The sequence below is a fragment of the Lagenorhynchus albirostris genome, chromosome 2 (assembly GCF_949774975.1).
Source record: "Lagenorhynchus albirostris chromosome 2, mLagAlb1.1, whole genome shotgun sequence".
In the NCBI taxonomy this organism is placed as follows: domain Eukaryota; kingdom Metazoa; phylum Chordata; class Mammalia; order Artiodactyla; family Delphinidae; genus Lagenorhynchus; species Lagenorhynchus albirostris.
Window position 1 is genome coordinate 34,561,697 of NC_083096.1, and position 20,041 is coordinate 34,581,737.

Sequence of the window (20,041 nt, forward strand, 5' to 3'; positions counted from 1 at the left end):
TGTATAGCACAGGGAATGATGTTCAGTGTCTTGTAGTAACCTATGATAGAATAGAATCTGAAGCTGCACACCTGAAACACAATATTGTAAATCAGCTATAGTTAAGTATAAAACAAAATAAAAAAATAAAGTGAGGTGCAGACATCAGGGTCCATCTAGGCCAATACGTCAGTCAGCATCATATCATGAGCAAGAGGTCAATATTTGTTGTAGTTATCTTTTTCTTTCGTGATAAGTTTTACACACAACGAAACGCACAGATCTCGTGTGCCAGAGATGAGTTCTGACAAACGCATATGCCTGTGCAACTCAAATCCGTATCAAGCGGCAGCACATGGTGATGACTCCAGACAGTCCCCTCAGGCCCCTTCCTAATAAGTACCACCCCCCCAAACCAAAACCAAACAACTCTTCTGATTTCTTTCTACCATAGATTAGTTTGGCCTTTCTGTAACTTTATTCACTAAATGAAATCATACAATAGGTACTCTTGGGAAGGCTTCTTTCCCTTAGCATAATGGGTCCTGCATTCTTTGTGAAACAGTCTGTTTTATACAAAGTCAGACTTTTTTCCTAACCACCAGAAAACAAGTCCCCAAATCTAATCTTCATTACCTGCAGGGACACCGTGTTTACAAAGGCATGATCAACATCTCAGCGCCCATTCTGTGTGTCCTTGAACGGCTAAAGGTGAATAGGGCTGCCCCCCACCCCCACCCCCTCCGGAGACCTGAGCGTGCGGTGGAGGGAGTGCAAGCTTTCTCAACCGCAGCCTCCTCCTGCAGCTGCGAAGGAGCTGCCCTTTCGGGCACATCCACCCCTTACATCTTCCCACCCCAGGCACTGAGGACTCTGCCTTCTCGTCCTCCCCCTCCTCCCTAACCCACACCAGGAGGATCTGATAACCAGTCATTTACACTAGATAACTGATAGTCCGGTTACACTGTAACTGGACCGCCTTCCACCGAGGTGCTGCCTCTACCGGTATTGACTTGTTCCGACTTTTATCTCCGAATGGGGCCGACAGGCTCCCAGCCCTGTGCCTCTCCGACTTCCACCGAGGCTCCCTAAGGACAGGGAGTCCTGACCGCGTCCCCGCAGGGGCCGATGTGCTCAGTGGGCGCAGCGTCTTTAAATACATGCCATAGATTTTTAGTCATTCTTAGAATTAATCACGGGTGCAGCACGGAAACTCTGATGGGATACAGACAATGCTGTGATGGGAGAAAGATGCGCGGCGGGGCGCGGGGGCGGATTGATCTGTCGGGTGTCGGTTCCCGTCCTTCCCTGAGGGGAGGTGTGTCACTATCCAGAGCAGACATGTAAAAAATAGTCATACTAAATAAAGGTTTAAGCATACTGAGAGACCTAAAGGCAGCTGCCAGAAGACTCAAACTAACAAAAGTTAGGAAAGGGGGGAGGGGGGACCCGAACAGGTTCAGGAGAAGTGTCAGGGAAGCATTGTGTGTTTCCTCAAAAGCTCATGTGAATGAGGCATCCCACTACCCCCTGTGTTGAGGTTTGTTTGTAATATGCGCCCCCCCCACCCCGGCCCCCATCCCCGCCTAACACCCTGCAGAATCGCTGAGTAAACACAGGGCTCTGGGATCTGCCAGGTTTTCCCCTTGGCTTGCGTTCTCTGACTCCCCGACCCCTACCCCCAGGAGGCCCTGTGGTTGAGACTTGGGCAAAGGCGTTCCGGGCACTGGCGGGAAATGGGAAGTGGGATCCGAGGGACCCAGAAAACCACTCTAAGTCCATTCTCCTGGCCCTGAAGGGAAATTCAAGTTGGCCCTTTTATCAGGACGTTGGTTGTGGGAGAGTGTGCTAAGTGGGCTGGTCCCCTCTCTGCAAACCCCACTCCCATCCCCACCCCCTCCTCATCATAGCCTCTGCTTCTGGTGGGGGGGGGGCTGAATGAGCTGTGGGAAATTTCTTTCTGAAACAAGTCCGGGTTCATCTCAGCATCAGGAGGTCACCAGGAAGGGACACAGAACTCCCTCCTCCCTCCAGTCCTTCCCTCTCAGACCTGGGCTCCCTTCCCCCTTCTGCCCTAACCCAGTGGTTCTTTCCCCCAGCCTCCACTCTCACTTTAACCACAGTTAGGTTTGTCCAACTTGGCTGTACTTTAGAACCACCCGGAGGGTTCAGAAAATAAATGTACAGATTCTTAGGCCTTGTTCCTAGATATTCAGAGTCCCTGTGTCTGGGGGCACATGGTCATGAGTATTTTGTAAACTACACAGCTAGGTAAGGGAAACCCCGCCTTACCCCTAATCCGCCCTTCTTCCCTCAATAGCCTCCCCAATATGTGTTTTGCCTCCTGGCACAAGTGATGTGATTTTGATCGGTAATGGATGATTTTTCACATCATCACTTTTAAAATCAAATATTCTCTGAAACCTCCCTCTGTCTCCTGTGCTGCTTCCACCCTGATACTGAAACTTGTCATCTCTGTCATCAGCGGTGTCATTGAATAAGACATGTCCCTGTCTCCTGGAGCTGATCCTCATCTACTGAGGCTCTGAAGGCAGACCTCCCCTCAGGGGAGAGGGAGCAGTTCCACCCAGTTCTAACCAAAAGGGAAGTGATCATACTGGGGACTGGCTCTGAACCAAGCTCCTCCTCTGAACAGCTGACCTCTCTCATTCTTTTCTTGGGAGACTCTTCACAGTCCCCCCTGGGAGGGGGGCATGGGTAAGGCACACCAACCCATACCCCCCTGATCTGTCCCCAGGCATCCTCCCCCTTCTGAGCTCTTTAAGCAGGGGAACCAATAATACCAATTTGGTCTGAGATCTCTGCAGAGAAAATATGCACCACCAACAAACCTGCGTTAAGTTGCTGAGATCTAACCCGAGCCTAACCTTCCCAGGCATTTGTAGTAGGGGGGGAGAAAAAGGAGAAGCTATAGGAAGAGGATGAGCAGTACCTAAGCCTAAAATAAAATTCCAAACACCAGTGAAGGAGAGGTTATTCCGGATTGGAGACATTGTTGCAGCCCCTTCCTACAAACCCTGCTGAATGGATGAAGGAACTGTAAGTGTATGTGTGTGTTTGAATGATATGCCTGAGTTACAGCTTGCAAGTTATTTCCTCCTTCTCTGGCAAAGGACAAATAGAGAAAGAGCCTACTAATACTGAGGGTGTTAAAAAAAATGATGTCTATAGAAAACTCCTCTGAAAGGTCAGTAAGATCAAAAATATTTTTTTGTTGTAAATGACCTTGTTTAAAGAGCTTCAGGTATTTTGTCCTTCACTGGTCTAGCCCAGTTCCAGGCTAGGGAGTGAGGTAGTGAAACAGAGATGGGGCCAAGAGAAACACCCCGATTAGGAGCCTAGAACCCCTCATGCTACCAGTGGAATCACCTCTCCGCCAGAGCTCAGCACGGGTCCCAACCTAAAGGAAAGTGGGAGCTTTAGCTGAGGGGCACCAGAACCCCAGGGATCTGCTTGCTCCCTGGAGCTCTAGGTGGAATACATCAGCTCCAGCTGCCCTGAGCCTTCTCAGGAAAGGACTCACCCAGTTACTGAGCACTCCAGGTACTGCCTGCGGGCTAGAGTCAGACCCGCTGCTGTTCCAGGCCCTGGGGACTTTTGACAGCTCCCTGTACTTTCTCCTCCAATTTTACACTCCCCAAACACCGTGCTTTTTCAGATCTATCATACACAAAACATTCTTTCTTTGTGTGTTGTTTTTTTCTGCTTATGAAAGTAATTCCTGCTCACTGTAAAAATTTCAAACAAAATGGTAATGTGCAAATAAGAAAGCAAAAGCCTCCGTAATCTAATTTTCTGAGATAACCAGCCCTAGCAGTTGAGGATACACCCTTCCAGATCTTTCTCTAAGTGTACACAAACAGCTTACACATGCCATGCTATTTGTTTCCCCACACCTTTGCTCATGCTGTCTGCACCCTCTTCCTGGAATGCCCTTTCTTTTCTCTTGCCAGGCTTACCTTTACACACACTTCTGAATTCAGCCCACTTTCTCCATCTGTCATCCCCCAGCCTGGACCAGGTGCCCCTCCCTGGGCTCCTAGAGCCCCTGCACAGCCTTATCAGAGCACCTACCACAGTGAATGGTCAAGTCCTTATTTATGTATCTGTCTCCCTCACTAGAATATAGGTTAATGGCCAAGAGGTGAGGACCGGGGAGGACCTCAGCCCCACCAGGAGCTCTGCTGACTGTCCTAGTCACTTGAGCATCCTCAGCGCCAGCACACTGCCTGGCATGTGCATGGCATTCAGTAGGTGTTTGTTGAATGAGCAAGTGAATGAATAATTAGGTCTGGGTCACAGCAGCTGTCCCTGCTATGGGACTTTTATGTACAGGTGGAGGACTACAGAGAGAGGCAACCACCCAAGAACAGAAGATCTCCATGTTGCCTGGTTCCAAGAGCTACCACTCACTAACTTACAGGGGCTTTGTAACTTTGGGGACGGTCTCCTCAGGATATTGTGAAGGTAAGACTTTATGGAGTGAGGTTTCCTCCCACCTCCTATAATGGCCACTCTCCCACTCCCACTTAGGAGGCAAAGGGCCCTTTTCCCTTAAGCCCAATGAAACAAAAGCATTCAGGTCTCTAATACAGCTTGCCATGATGGGCTCCAAGGACAGAGCTCCAGACGTGTCAGTTGTGTGACCTTAGGCAGGTACCATAACTGCTCTGAGCCTCCTTCCACAACAGTAAAATTAGAATGCTACTGATTATACCTACCTCACAGGTTAGAGGAGACTAAATAAAAGACAAACGTTAGAGTGCTTTGTACATTTCATAGCTCTTTAGCCTCTCTCGCTCCCGGTGGAGTTCCCAGTGAGACCAGAGTGCTAGGCAATCGAGACTTTTAGCTCTGTCCCTGTCTCCTGAGGTGACCTTGGGCCGGACACTCCTTGTTTCCTCAACTGTAAAGTGGAGGTGGGAGGGGCTGTGGGACCTGCTGGCCCCTAAGACTCCTTCCAGCTCTAACGTTCTATGTGCTCTGAAAAGTGAAGTAAAGTAAAATGCCCCAGGTCCTCATAGCCGGTCCATTTGGCTGTAAGCACAAAGGTCTCTGCCAGTGGCCAGCACTACCAGGGAGGGTCTCTTTCTTTCTCCAAAACCCCCAAATAGGAATCGTGAACACTGATTGGCAGACCACTAACTGGAATGCCCCCAACCCTGAATTTCTGTGCTGGGCCACCCACCATGAAATCACCTGATACTATAAAATCCTCAGCTAGTTTCCAGGTCCCTAGAGAGGGAGGGATTTGGGGATGGTTTGTGTGATGTGTCTTTTATGACATTTGACTTCTTTGGAATCTGATCATTTAAGCTGGGATCAAACAGGCAAGTCGTAGAGTTTGCACCTGGGGAGCATGGGGTCTAGGTGGGGAGAGGAGACTGACAGGTGACCCTTATTTGGGGAGCAATAGAAGAACTCCTTGCAGGCCGGAGTTTGCAGGCTTTGGGAGATGCTTAGGGTTTGGGTGTGTACAGGGAAGGTGTGAGGGTGGTGTAGAGGGTAGGGTATCTGAGGAAGAGTGACGAGGCTGGGCCAGCTGAGGCTGAACAGGGGATGTCTAGTCAACAGAACGTGCATTTGATTGACCAAGCACTCATTTGATCCTCACGGGCACTCTGGAGGTGGGGATTATTAGTCCCACTTTACAGATGAAGAAACTGGGGCTCAGAAATGCCGGGAGGCTGCCCCAGCTCGCACCGCTAGTTAGCGGGCCAGGCCTCTGAACTCTAAATCCACCAGGCTGCCCAGAAGGCAGCTCCCCTCGGGTGCGGTGGGTTTGCACAGAGACTGACAGAATCAAGGGTGGATCGGGACTGTGGGACTGTGGTGAGTGTCCTGAGACCAATGGGGTGGAAGGGCGATGGTGGGGCATTTGCTGCTCATCTGTGGGCTGGCGACCTGGAGGGGCAGTAAGGAAGCTCAGGAGCCTTGAGCTGGGCTGTCAGTTTCAGGGATCAGAATGACTCCAAAAGACAGAGAGGCAGAGACTGGAGGGATAACTGGACAGCCTTATAGGTCACCAAGGGGCCACTCACTCCGGGTGGAGGTAGGCCATTGCCCCATCCTCCCCCATCACCCAGCAACCAGACTTCATCAACTAGGCAGCCAGTCTCTGCCCCGTCGTTGCCCTGGGATGGAGGAAAACCTCTGTCACTGCAGAAGGTGCACAGCATTTCTTCTCCTCTGGGGGCGTTCCTGCTCCTCTCTCCTCTGGCTTCCTGATGCTCTGGGACCTGAGTTGGGGGCTGGTGCGAGAGGGTTTCCATTTCCCAAGGTGGCCAGCTTCAAGATCCTGCTTCTATTTGGCCCCCAGCTCGCCATCTGCCTCTTGCCTGGCATGGGCAGCAAGACTAGGTCTCTGCCTCCTTGTAGGAGCTGTCCACCTCTCATTTGACCCTTTGGTCTCCTGGGGAGATGGTCCATGAGCAGTATTCCTGGACCGTCAGCATCTGGGGGGCTTCCTAAAACGAAGCTGGTTGGGCGTCAACCCTAGATCCTTGGAATCAGAATTTTTGAGGATGGGGCTTGGGAATCTGCATTCGAACAGGCTCCCTTGGGGGAGTTCTTAGGAATGGTAAAGGGAGAGAGCCGAGAGCCAGGGCATGCGATCATCACACTGTACCCTGCCAGGGAGGGACTCATCTCCCGGGATGCCGGGAAGGAGTCTGGGTTGGTGGCAGTTAGATAAGACCGGCTGAATGAGCAGAGTTTCAGAAACCCAGGCAGGGAGGCAATCCCCTGGCTGGAGGCCCTTGAAGCGGAAAATTGCTCTCACCTCCGGGTCCGTCCCCCCCGCACCCCAGGCTTCTTCACACAAGAGCTCTCTCCCTGGCAGAGCCAGCCAGGAACACTCAGTTTTGGGTCCAAGGAGGAAATTTGAGGAAGGCCTTGGAGACGGGCCAAGAGGAGAGCCAAGGAAGTGATGAAAGATATTTTTAGGATTACTTATTCCAGAGAAGGCCGAGGGGGCACCTTATCACCATCCAAGAACTTAGAGAGGCTTATTTATTAGACTCTTGACCCAGCAATCAGAGATTAAACGGCAGCTGAAAGGACTGAGGTGAGATGAGAGGAAGGGACCTGTGAGGTCCTGACACGGGTCCAGGAAGAGGCTATGGAAGCTTCTATCCTGGTGTTTTTTGAGGACAGTTCATTCAGTCATTCCTCAGGTGTGTTTTGTTGTCTGCTGTATGCCTGGTACTTGCTTAGCATAGGGGGAAGCCACGAGCAAGGACTTGTCCCCCTGAGCTGGAGGTCGAGTGGAGAGTCCCTTCTGTTTGGAAAGCCTTTCTCCTTGTGGAGCAAGCTTGCCCAGGGCAGACTCCTGGGTGGCGGTGCCCCATTCCCCGCCAACTACCCCCGTGCTCCTGCAGGGAAACATCTAGAGAGTTGACTGCTTGCCAGTTTTCAGGCATGCTGCCACATTTCCACAGGGGCCTCCTTCCATATGACTAAAGACCTGTCGGCAGGCTGAGCAGCCCAGGCTGCCCTCACCTCTGACAGTCCTGTTGGGGAAATCTCCTGTCTCAGAACCAGTGCCCCTGGCCCAACTTGCCAGGCCTGTCAGGTACCCTCCCTGAGCCCCTGCGGCTGCCAGAGTCACCTGGGCACTGCTGTCCACCGCTGGGCATCTGGGCTCCCAGACACCCCTGGTGAGCGCTGGGCTCCATAGTTCAGCTTCCCTGGGGAGCCTGGTGAGATCAGGGGATTGCTTCTGCTTTGCTGTCCATCTCTCAATACATCAGCCATCCCACTATTTATTTTTCGAGGGTGTCTATAGCCCAGCACTGCTAAGAGGGTGAGAGGGACACAGGAGAAACCTCTGTCGCTGACTCATAGGGTGGCCAGGACTAATAGACATGAGGTAATGAGAGAATTTTATTCAAGTCCGAAACCACAAGGAAATGGGAGTAGAAACTGGGACACCTTAGGTCTTTGTCTAACTCCCTTTCCTGAATCACTGTTAACTTCTAGTAAGTTCCGGTTCCAGTGGAACCTCTCTAGGTTCTCCCTCTGTAAAATGGGAAGGTGATCCCTGTGCTTCCTTGAAACAAAGTGAGGGTGTGTACGGGGACAGACAGGAACAATGGCTTGTGTTTATGGAGAGCTTGTGAGGTGCTGGAAGCAGTTCTCAATACTTTGTATAGTTAACTCAACTAAGCTTCTTAACAACAACCTTGTGAGGTAGCACTGTTATTATTTCTGTTTTACAGAGGAGGAAACTGAGGCAAAGAGAAATGAAGAACTTGCCCATTAAGTGGCTGGATTCAGCCCCTGGCCCGTCTGACCAGGCTTCTCACTTACAGTAACTGGGAGAGTGAAAGGGCAGGTGGAAAAGCAGGGCCAGCTGGCTTTCAGACTCCAGGGTTGCCTCCCGAGGTTCCCAAGAGGTGCACCTGCCACCTTCAGACCTGGAAGCAGGACCCCGTGTCTCCAACCCAGCACCTGTTCCTGGGTGACAGCTGGGTGCCAACCTGAAAAACTGCTCTGTTTCCTCTTGTGAGGCGGTCCCCTCACCCCGAGCCAAGGTCCTTCACATCCCTTCAAGTAACGCTCGTGTATCAACTCATTTGCCGTTTTCAGAGCATTCTCCCACTTCACCTTCCCAGTGTCATTCTTCCCATTTGCCAGATGAGGGGACTGAGGCTCTGATGAGATCAGAGACTTGTACAGTGTCTCCTGGTTGGTGGACTCAGTCCAGTGCCCTTCACTAAATGGAGGAGTCTCCGTAGAATGTACTGAGAGATTCTTGGTCCTTCCCTCCCCAGGCCCCTTTATGGGGCTAAAACACCATTTTAGTCAGAATTCTGAGGACTCAAGGACCAGGCATAGCCCACACTTGATTGAATTCACTCAATCATTCATTTATTCAGCCATATTTACTTGCCATGCTCTAAGAGCTGTGCCACATGAGGGCGCAATGATGAGCTGCCCTGGGGACCTCAGAGGTCTGGGTGATGGAGGGACAAGGGAAGCAGAGAGTGAGCAGGCAGTTATAATACCAGGTGCAAGTACTGAGGAAGGACACCTAAATTTGGGAAGCAGGGATGGCTTCCTGGAGGAGGTGATGAGGCAAAGTCTAAGGTGAGACCAGATGGATGAATAAAACTAGCCCCTGAAAATTAGGCTGGGGAGAGGGAGGGAGGAATGTTCCAGGCAGAGGTAAAGCATCTGGGAGGGCCCAATGGCAAAGGAGCGCATGGTGCACCTGCTATGTCTTCAGCTCCACCCGAGTTTCTCTCGCCCCAGATCTTTCCATCTCCCAACTGCCTGTGACCCCTTTCACCCCCAGAATGCCCAGCTCCCCACTTCCCCTCTGATGGGCAAGCCTGGGAGTGAGCACCATTGCGTCTGCCTGCCCACTGCCTTGCGCAGGGATGCCTGGTGTGAATGTGGATTATTTCCCTTTGGGAGTAACTGGAGAAGAAGCAGCAGGTGAGGCAGTGGGTATAGTATCGAGGAACATCCTGGCACTAGCTCTGTCCTGGAGACCCGTGGGAAGCCTTTGTCCTGATGGCCTGTAATGGGGTTTCAGGAGAGAGCTTCAATATTTGCAGCAAACAGTGGCACAAAGGATATGGAGGGCTATTGTGGACTCTCCAAAGAGGAGCTAATCCTCAGGCAAGCCTCCTGGGCCAGAAGGGGTTCAAGTGCTGGGCGGGCTGCTGGGGGGTGTTGTCATTTATGAGCAATTGTAGGAGATAATAGCAGAGGGAGAGAGACAATCTCTATACAGATGGAGGGAGGTGGTGAGAGGCACTCCCCACAGGGAAAGAAGGGGACAGCACCTGTCCTGAAAGCTCAGGGCACAGGTGATACTCCCCCACCCCCACCCATCTGAGCTCTGTGCTTCCTCCAGGCGGCCTGGGCTGCCTTGTCAGCTGTTCTTTGCCCAGGGGTCAGATGACTTTGGGGTGGGGGCTGTCAGCCAGGGCTCTCAGGCCTCTTTCTTCCCTTTCCTTCTCTCTAGCTCTCTCTCTGGGCCTCTTTTCGGTCCACTGCACATAGACAAGTCATTGCTTGGCTCCAGGGACCAAGGAAAGAAAACCAACTGTATTTGCATATAATTAGCATAAAGAAGCTCTATTTGCATAAGTCTATTTTAAGCTCCTCCCTCCTTCAAAATTTCCCCATCATCTCTGAATATGGTACATAAATGTGCTGTCCAGCCACTAGGACAAGGGATGTCTTGGGGGCTGGGGGTTGGTAAAGGCTTTTTTCTTAGGTCCCTTCCAGGGATGCCTTGTGGCCTGAGTGGAGGGAAACAGAACCAAAGTAAGGCTTTGTGATGACCTAGAGGGGTGGGATAGGGAGGGTGGGAGGGAGGCTCAAGGGGGGGCGGATATGGTGATATATGTATGCATATAGTTGATTCACTTTGTTGTACAGCAGAAACTAACACAACATTGTAAAGCAATTATACTCCAATGAAGATGTATTAAAAAAAAAAGAAAGAAATCGGCAGTCTGGGAGTGGGAGAGGTTGGAAAACTCAAACCTGCAAGCTTTGCATCAGCACCGGGGGTTCTGCCAGGATCCCCTCACCCCAGACACCTCCAGGGGTACAAAGAGCTGAGATTGGAAACAGAGGAGGAAAGGTGCCAGTACACTGATTTACATTACAATTCGCATAATCTTGTGTAATTTGCATGGGTGAGGTTACTCAGTTGTCCAGAAATTTTCAAATTAGATCTTTTTGCTTCTTAAAATTCTTCCTTCTCGGAGTTTTCTTTCCTTTGCTTGTTGTCAGCTTCCTAAGATGTGGATCAGCTTCCTCTCCAGGAGGGAGAAGAGGACTGGGGAGGAGCATAGTAAAAGGGATGGGGTGGAGAAGACAGGCAGTGTAGACATCTGAACTGGAGAAAAGGGGTGGTGTAGACATCTGAGGCCTCTGCCAGGTCCCAGCAGTACCATCTCCCCTTTCTGTTGTCCCTACTCTGTGGGGATCTTCTTTCTACTCACAGATTCATGGGAGTAGAGCAGGGATGAGGCTGGGTTTGTCTGCCCATTTCCCAGAGGGCAGCCAAGGCTACACAATAAGAACCCAGAAGGCCTGACTCCCAGGCCACATTCTGGCCAAGACTGAACTGAATCTAGAAATCAACAGCCTTGCTCCTGGGGAGAAAGGGCTGGTTTTAAGAAGCATCCTCCAGACTGCTCCAGACAGCAGCAGATGGGTCCCCTCAGCCCTGGGGTTCTAGGCCACCTCTCTCTTCGGGGTAGGAAGGGAAAGGGGAAGAAACCTGATCCCTCTCACAGTGGCGCCCCGGAAATCTAGTGTTTTCCATTTACAGCCCATTATTAGTATACTGGATTGGCCAAAAAGCTCGTTTGGGTTTTCCCGTACACTCTTACGAAAAACCTGAACAAACTTTTTGGCTAACCCGGTATATAAGATAAAGGAGGCTGAATTCTGCTGAAGCTCAGGCGAAGGGAAACACCTGCAAAAATCATTTGCTGAACCACTGTCCCTACTCCCTGCCAACGTCTGCCTTCCCTGACCTCTTCTCCCCTCTGTCTGTTGTCTTCTAAACATGTTTTTAAAAAAACATTGTTATAATTACTATTCACAAACTCCAATGCTATCTAAACTACTACTACTACTACTATCTCTTCTAAAACATAATCACATTCAGATCACATTACTCTTCTGCCTGGGAGCCTCTGTTAGTCCCCATGCTCCTTTCCACAGTCTATGAAGCCCTGCACGGTGCAGATCCAGTCTTCCTTTCTTACTTCACCTCTTACCACTGTCCCCTTTCTCATGACTCTTCAGGCCCCTGGCTGCCCTACAGCTTGGAGAACATTCCTAGCTCATTCACACCTCAGCTTCTTTTCTTTGTTGGCTCTTCCTCCAAGGTCTTCTGAAAGCCAGATTCTTTTTTTTTTTTTTTTACATCTTTATTGGAGTATAATTGCTTTACAATGGTGTGTTAGTTTCTGCTTTATAACAAAGTGAATCAGTTATACTATACATAGGTTCCCATATCTCTTCCCTCTTGTGTCTCCCTCCTTTTCATCGCTCAGGGCTCGGCTCTGCAGTCCTCTCCTCAGACAGGCCCTCCTTTGCCTCCCCACCTGGATAGGACTCCCAGAGTATCAAAGCTGTACCTCTCTTATTTATTTGATAACTTACCGGTTCTGTCTTCCATATGGGCAGATACCTCACCTGCCTCATCCATCTCCATGTCTCCAGCACATGGTAAAGCACCTAGAACATTGCAGGTGCTCATTAAATATTTGCTGTGTGATGGATAATAACACCCAGTGACAGACTGGGGTTGGTGACAGATCATAGATTTGGAGTCAGAGAGATGCAAGTTCGCATCCTGGTTTTGTCACTCACGGGTGAATGGCTATGGGCAAGATACTCACCTCCCTGAGCCTCTGAGCCTCTTTCTGGGAACAGAGGTAGTAAGATATATTGAAGGTGAAGTGTGTGGCACTAGTAGGGGCTCATTAAATAGAGATTATTGATATGGATAATTACATCTTTGTTTCATACTTACTTTGCACATGAGTCTGTTCCTGCCCTCAAAAATTCAGTTTATTGAGAGACACAGTGACCTGCATGGCCAACTATGAAACAATGGTGAACATACTAAAACAGAGATATGAACCAAGTACCACAGGAACAGAGGAAATAACAACAAATTCCACAATCCCTGCATTGGAATAGCATTTTACAGTTTATGTACCATGTACACTTCTGTCATTTATTTGATTGGCTCCTAGACTGTTGGAGTAGGCAAGGCCTTAGGAGCTCCATTTTACAATAAGAGATCAGAGGCTCAAAGAGATGACATCATTGGCCCATGGTCACACTATATCTCCTTGCCCTGCTATTTGTATTCCCCCAAAATTCATATGCTGAATCCTAACCCCCAAGTTGATGGTATTAGGAGGTGGACCCTTTGGGAGGTGATTAGGTCATGAGGGTGGAGCCTTCATGAATGGGATTAGTGCCCTTATAGAAGACACCCCAGAGAACAAGCTTGTCCCTTCCACCCTGTGAGGACATGGTAGGAAGGTGGCCATCTGCAACCCACAAGAGGGTCCTTAGCAGAACCTGACCATACTGGCCCCCTGGTCTTGGACTTTCAGCCTCGAGAACTGTGAGAAATAAATTTCTGTTGTTTATTAGCCACCTAGTCTAGTATTCTGTTACAATAGCCTGAACAGCCTCAGACACCCACTCTATCCTTCTTCCACTACACTCATTCCTCTGGACACCTTACGTGATTATCTGTGTATGTTCCATCTCCCAGGCTAGAATGCAAGCTCCATAACAGTCTGTTTTGTTCACTGCTCCATCCCTAGTTCCTAGAACAGTGCCTGACACATAGTAGTCACTCAGTAAATATGTATGGAATGAATGAATGGAAGATAGAAGAAAGAATTACTGAAAGGCAGGTGTAGTCTTCAAACCTCTCAAGCAGGAGGCAGAATAGCTGGCTAAGAGCTCAGCTTCTGGAGCCTGACAGCCTGAGTTTAGATCTCAGCTTTGCCACATACTAGTGTGCAACTTGGACAAGGGATTTAACCTCTCTGTGCCTCAGTTTCCCCATCTGTCTAATGGGGATGATAATATAACACCTAGTTCATAGGATTGTTGTGAGGACTAAATGAGCTAACATTCATAAAGTGCTCAGAACAGTGCCTGGTACATAATAAGCCTCAAAATATATTTGGTAGCTTAAAAACAACCAACCAACGAAGGTATTTTGACTCCAAATCCAGCATTCTCTCTCTACACCATGTTATGTAGAGCTGTATATTTTCCAAATGACTAACATATTCATGATTTTATTTTATCTTTCTATCATTTTTCTATCTTTCCCTGTGAAACGACCAAGAAATAATGATATAATAATTTTTTTTGGCTGTGCTGCACGGCATGCAGGATCCTAGTTCCCCTACCAGGGAAACTGTGCCCCCTGCAGCTGAAGCACAGGGTCTTAACCACTGGACCACCAGGGAAGTCCTCATTTGTCCCCATTGTCCCCATTGTCCCCATTTTACAGAGGAGAAAACTGAGGCTAGGCACAATGGCTCAAGACCACACAAAAGCTTGGTTAAAATAACCTGACTTCAAATGAATGATTCTGTCCATGATTCCACAGGTAACTCTCTCCCCTAGATCTAGCCTGAAACAGGAAAAAAAATAAAATAAAATCAGAGACTGGCAGAGATTCTCAGAAGCCCTAAAAATATCAGTCTCTTCCATTTTCAGGATTTGGAAATCCACTTAATTTTTTCCAATCATGGGCTGTCATTGTATACAAAACAAATGTTGCTGAGACTTTAAGGGCAAGGAAATCTCCCACAGATTCAAGAGTGATGGATCCAAGGCTGCAAATGTCTGGGGAGCTCCCTGTTGACCAAAGCCCTCTCCTCCCCAAAAGCAGCTGTTATGGGCCCAGAACTGTGCCAGGTGCGTGGCATAGGGAGAATGCAGTGAGTTCTTCCCAAAGGTCCTCTCTTTGGTCCAGATTGGAGGGTGGAGACAGAATCTTCCTGGGGCTAAGCTTGTCAGCTGCCTGCTTTCAGATGCCCTGGGTAGGCGTGAGAATTGGATTTTGTTTTAAGTGACCACAATGCTAACCAGGCAACTTGAGTCCCAGAAGTCACTGACGGGAGAAGATGTGGAGGTACAAATAGGATGAATGAGTTTTTCTGTTTGTTCCCTCACTTGTTTATTCATTGCATCCTCATTTATTGTGCCCTTAACCTACAATGGTGATCCCAGAATCCTATGTCTTTATTCACTTTATTATTTAAATAAGAGATTTAAACCAACACCCTTGCAATTCTTCCTGATCCAGTAATAACCACCATTTATTAAGCATCTACTACGAGCAGGCATAGCACATGCATAACCCTTCAAGGTAAGCATTATTATCCCCACATACAGATGAGACCGTGGAAGCTCTGAGAGGTCAGGTGACAGGCCCAAGGTCACACAGCTAAGAAAAGAAGGTCAGGATTCAAACCCAGGTGGGCCTGATGCCAAAGTTCAGGCTGTGGTTGAAATTTTAAAATTTGAATACTTGAGTCATTAAAAAGAATGCCTGTAACATACATCTAAGATGCAAGGTGTAATAATAAAATGACTGCCTGTGGCTCCACAACTCTATGGAGAAATAGAACATTCCCAGCATCGTCTAGGTGCCTTGTGTGTCTGGCCCCTATTGCATCCCTCTGCTTCCCCCCACTCCGACCCCCAATCAAGGTAACCACTGTCTAAATTTGGGGTCCATTAGTCCGTTGTTTGCATGCCTTTTGTTGCTTTATGTTGTTTTACCACATGCATTTGTGATAAATAAGTATGAAGATAAACCGTTTAGTTTTGGACTTTACATAAATGGTTTACAGTATGTCTTCTATGGCTTGCTATCTTCTATAAGCTTCTAAGATTCACCCAGTTGATATATGTGGCTTTATTTATTTCCACTGCTGTGAAATTCCATTGTTTGAATATACCACATTTTATTTATCCAATTTCCTGTAGGATATCTAGGTCATTTCTAGTTTCTTTCTTTCTTTAAAAATTTTTTTGCTATTACAAACAATACTACAAAGAAAATTCTTTTTTTTAAATTGAAATATAGATGGAACTTCCCTGGTGGTCCAGTGGTTAAGAATCCGCCTTCCAATGCAGGGGACGTGGGCTCGATCCCTGGTTGGAGAACTAAGATCCCCCATGCCGTGGGGCAGCTAAGCCCGCACACTGCAACTACTGAGCCCAGGTTCTCTGGAGCCTGCGTGCCACAACTGGAGAGCCTGCACACTGCAACTACTGAGCCTGCGTGCCACAACTAGAGAGAAGCCTGCACTCCACAACGAAAGATCCCACGTGCTGCAACTAAGACCCGATGCAGACAAAAACAAAATGAATAAATAAATATTAAAAAAAATAAATTGACATATAGTTGATTTACAATATTGTGTTAGTTTCAGGTGTACAGCAAAGTGATTTGGTTATATATGTGTATGTATATATCTATATCTATCTATCTATCTATCTATATATTATTCTTTTCCATTATAGGTTATTACAAGATATTGAATGTAGTTCTCTGTGCTATACAGTAAACCCTTGTTGTTTATCTATTTTATATATAGTGATATGTATCTGTTAATCCCATATTCTTAATTTATCCCTCCCCCTCCCCTTCCCTCTTTGGTAACCATAAGTTTGTTTTCTATGTCTGTGAGTCTGTTTCTGTTTTGTAATTAAGTTCTCTTGTACTATTTTTTAGATTCCACATACAAGTGATATCATATAGTATTTGTTTTTCTCTGTCTGACTTACTTCACTTAGTACGATAATCTCTAGTCCATCCATGTTGCTGCAGTTGGCATTATTTCACTCTTTTTTTAATGGCTGAGTAACATTCCATTGTATATATATACCACATCTTCTGTATCCATTCATCTGTTGATGGACACTTAGGTTGCTTCCATGTCTTAGCTACTGTAAATAGTGCTGTTATGAACTTTGGGGTGCATGTATCTTTTCCAATTATGTTTTTTACAGGATATATGCCCAGGAGTGGGATTGCTGGATCATATGGTAACTCTATTTCTAGTTTTTTAAGGATCCTCCATACTGTTCTCCATAACGGCTGCACCAATTTACATTCCCACCAACAATGTAAGAGGGTTCCTTTTTCTCCACACCCTCTCCAGCATTTATTATTTGTAGACTTCTTAATCATGGTCATTCTGACTGGAGTGAGGTGATACCTCATTGTAGTTTTGATTTGCATTTCTCTGATAATTAGCGATGTTGAGGATATTTTATGTGCCTGTTGGCCATATGTTATGTTATGTCCTCTTTGGAGAAATGTCCATTTAGGTCTTCTGACCATTTTGTGATTGGGTCATTTGTTTTTTTGATATTGAGCTGTATGAACTGTTTGTATATTTTGGAAATTAAGCCCTGTTGTCTCTTCATTTGCAAATATTTTCTCCCATTCCGTAGGTTGCCTTTTCATTTTGTTTATGGTTTCCTTTGCTGTGCAAAAGCTTATAAGTTTGATTAGGTCCCATTTGTTTAGTTTTGCTTTTATGTCTTTTGCCTTGGGAGACTGACCTAAGAAAATATTGCTATGATTTATGTCAGAGAATGTTTGCCTATGTTCTCTCCTAGGAGCTTTATAGTGTCATGTCTTATATTTAAGTCTTTAAGCCATTTTGAGTTTATTTTTGTGTATGGTGTGAGGGAGTTTTGTAACTTCATTGATTTACATGTGGCTGCCCATCTTTCCCAGCACCACTCGCTGAAGAGACTGTCTTTTCTCCATTGTATATTCTTGCCTCCTTTGTCAAAGATTAGTTGACCATAGGTGTGTGGGTTTATTTCCAGGCTCCCTATTCTGTTCCATTGATCTATTTTGTGCCAATACCATGCTGTTTTGATTACTGTAACTTTGTAGTATTGTCTGAAGTCTGGGAGGGTTATGCCTCCAGCTTTGTTCTTTTTCCTCAGGATTGCTTTGGCAATTCTGGGTCTTTTGTGGTTCCATATAAGTTTGAGAATTATTTGTTCTAGTTCTGGGGAAATTGTCATGGATACTTCGATAGGGATCACATTAAATCTGTAGATTGCTTTGGGTAGTATAGTCATTTAAACTATATTAATTCTTCCAACCCAAGAGCATGGGATACGCTCTTCCCATTTCACTGAATCTTTGTTGATTTCCTTTATCAATGTTTTATATATAGTTCTCAGCATATAAGTCTTTCACCTCCTTGGTTAGACTTATTCCTAAGAATTTTTTTTATGCAATTTTAAACAGTATCTTTTTTTTTTTACTTTCTTTTTCTGATATTTCATTGCTAGTGTAAAGAAATGCCACAGATTTCTGTATATTAATCTTATATCCTGCTACCTTGCTGAATTCATTCATCAGTTTTAATAGTTTTTTGTGTGGAGTCTTTAGGGTTTTCTATATAGAGTATCATGTCATCTGCATATAATGAAAATTTTACCTCTTCCTTCTGATTTGGATATATTTTATTTCTTTTTCTTGTCTGATTGCTGTGGCTAGGACTTCGAATATTGTGTTGAATAGAAGTGGTGAGAGTGAGCAACATTATCTTGTTCCAGAATTTAGCAGGAAGTCTTTCAGCTTTTTACTGTTTAGTATTATGTTGACTGTGGGAGAAAATTCTTGATCATGACCTCTGGTGCACCAGCAAGGGTTGTGCATGTGCAGGGTGGAACTGCAGGTTTGGAGGGCCTGTATGTGGTGCCTTACTCAATATATCCAAAAAAAATTGTTGTACCAGTTTACTTTGGAGCCTATAAGCTAGAGTAGTGTCTTTCCAGGGGTCAGTGCTGGGTTTAGAAAAGGGGGTTCCAGGGTGTTGACAAACTGGTAAGCCCTGAGATTAACCTTGGGAAATTCCTACCTCTAAGTGTGGTAATTCACAAAGGAGTGCACAGACTTGATAGTTTATCTCCAGAACTGAGCTTCTGATGTTGGAAATGATCGCTCAGTTACAAGTTAACATCCCAGGAGACAGGATCCTCCGATAGGACACACGAGAACCGAGAGAACTTGAGATGATCTCACCACATCCCAGGGGACTTGGCATCTTGGCCAGAGCATGTGAGCTTGGAGCATTTCTTAGTCGTGTACCCTCTGGTGGCAGAATCCAAGTTTGTCAGCCTTGGATTCAAGGCCATAGGATGGACTGACTGGAGGCAGCTAGGTCCTGGTTGGAGTTTTGCTTCTTTCCCTGCTTGTACTTTTTTCCACCAATATTAATTTTCCTTCTTTTAAATTATTGATTATGTAATAATTCAAAGAGTTCAAAGTTCAAAGTATAAAATTATACAAGGAAGAGTCTTGCTCTCACTCTTGACTCCCACTTGCCCAGTCCCCCTCTGAAAGGTAATTGCTTTTATCCATTTTCCATGCATCCTTCCAGAGTTTTCTTTATGTACAAGCAAAGATGAACATAAAATCTTATTTAAGCCCCCTGTTATGGAAGAGATAGCATATTATTCCCATGATTCTGCCATTGCCTTTTCACATAACAATGAATCTCAGCTATCTATTCCATGTCATTACATAGAACATTTTATTGTTATTAAAAAAATACCTGTGCAGTATTCTATTCTATTCCACAGTATTTATTTATCATCCACTATGCACCAGTCTCTATGCAGAGTGCTGGGGTTAAAATGATTAATCAAAACAGGCCCACTTCAATAGAAGTTAATTTAAAAAAAAAACAAGCCCTGCCCTCAGGGACACTACAGTCTAAGGACAAACAGACAAACAATTATGATAAAATACTGCAGGAGCTCTTCCTTCCAAAAATATTTCTCCAGTCCCAACCCTTGTCAGGCATTGCTCTGGGCATGAGGCAGACGGTGGTGAATAAAACCAATGAAAATCCCTGCCCCTAGTGGAGCTACTGTTCTGGCACTGTGATAAGGGGGGCTGGGGGGGCACATGGTGGGGTCCCTAACCTGGTCTTGGTATCAGGGAATCCTTACTGAAGGAAATGATGCTTTAGCTGGTAACTAACAGCTAAGGAGGAATTGGCCTGGTGAAGGACCAGAGAGGGGCCAGAGTTCCCAACAGAGGTTCCCTGCCAGGCGGGGTGGGGAGGTGAGAGGCATCCCTGGGGACTGAGAGAAAGTCCTCCCTTTGCAGCATCGAGAGAGACTGTGGCCAGAGCTGAGCCCTGACAAGCAGGCAGTGGCTGGCGGCGGTGGGCCCTTGTAGGTCACAAGAGGCACTTGTCCTGTGGAGGCCACTGCGATGGCTGCCACGTGGAGTGGTTAGGGAAGGGACAAGAGGGCAGGCAGGGGGCTCAAGGGGAGGGAAGTGTGGTCTAGGCAAGGCTTGTGATCGGCTGGACCCATTGGAGCAGAGGATGAGGGGAGAAGGAAATGAATTCAAGACAAGGACGAGGAGGTGTTGACAGGACATGGTGGGATGTGAGTGGCGGGAGAGGAAGCCTCAGTCTCCTCACCTGAAAAATGAGGCCAATGCCCTCCTCCGTGGGCTGTT